Here is a 1,017-nt window from a genome sequence, read left to right as displayed (position 1 = left end):
GGAAACACTGCCTGAAGCTGCTTTGAAACAGCGGTCCAGACCAGCCCACAGGACTGAGCAATCTGTGAGAAGGGCACGGGGAGTCCCCTGGTATTGCCGTGTCCTGGCAAGTAATTTTGGCATTCATGGGAGTTACAGCCACAAAGATCTGAATCTTCTGTGCTGGGTCTTCTGGGTCTCAGCAGGATTTGTCTTCAAAACTTTGCTTGTTTGCCTAATGTTTGACTTGTTTGCCAGGTTCAGAAGTGGCAGAGTCCTTACACGGAATCGTCTTGTCCTCTGCTGTCAGGACAACTCCTTCAGACAATCTGTCCTTCTCTATTCTGCCTTGTTTGGTTCCTTCTCAGCTCGCTTTCCCTCTTGTGCCCCTGCTTTCCTGCCTGGTAGCCATGCAGGCAGGTGCTGCACACTTCTACTTCCCATGGGCATCCTTATTTCAGCTTCACACCAAACATCCCTCCCTCCATGCTCTTTGCTTCCCCAGAGCCTGGTCTCCCCAACAGCACAGTATCCATTAATGACAAATCTTCAGTTCCTCCTCCTCTACCATTTATTTTCATATCACAGTTTATCTCTTCAGAGAAGGCACTGGCAAGAAAAGTCAGTGAAGGTTCGTACCAACCGGTCATTCATTTTATTATGTAGTTTTGGCAACAGCCTATTTTTTAAATCATTTATGCTTGAGGGAGAAAGTGTGTGGAGAGCCTGCCAACGTGGTGTGAGCTCCTGAGATTTTCCCGTAAATCTTGCGGCAGCGCGTACGTTTCTTGAAGTCTCAGCTCTGAGAGCGCTGCGATCATTTGATAATCGGATTTTATCTTTTCACGGAGTAAGTCGTGAGCTCCCGTGATTATGGAAAAGAAGCCAGGGGAATGATCGCGCTAGGCAGACGCACCAGGGCAAGCCCACAAGGCTCGCTTCATCGAAGCTCCGCTCCAAACCCCGGTCAGGACTCTGGGGCTCGCCGGGCACTGACTGCTAAACGGCGAACCTTGCCGGCGAGACCCAGGGGGCAGC

At 50.5% G+C, this 1,017-nt stretch overlaps 1 protein-coding gene across 1 annotated transcript in view; it reads left to right on the top strand.

The window, feature by feature from the left end:
• Positions 1–588: 588 nt before the first annotated feature.
• Positions 589–1,017, top strand: part of TMEM74 (transmembrane protein 74) — a 2,850-nt gene continuing 2,421 nt past the window's right edge. The window contains exon 1 of the mRNA XM_026843247.1: positions 589–610. The gene's annotated coding sequence lies outside the window, so the exon portion shown is untranslated. The remainder of the gene's footprint in view (positions 611–1,017) is intronic.

This window comes from Athene cunicularia (assembly GCF_003259725.1).
Source record: "Athene cunicularia isolate RWA chromosome 2 unlocalized genomic scaffold, athCun1 chr2_part1, whole genome shotgun sequence".
NCBI lineage: Eukaryota > Metazoa > Chordata > Aves > Strigiformes > Strigidae > Athene > Athene cunicularia.
The sequence above is the reverse complement of the archived record's forward strand: the minus strand, read 5'-3'. Positions and strand labels throughout refer to the sequence as shown.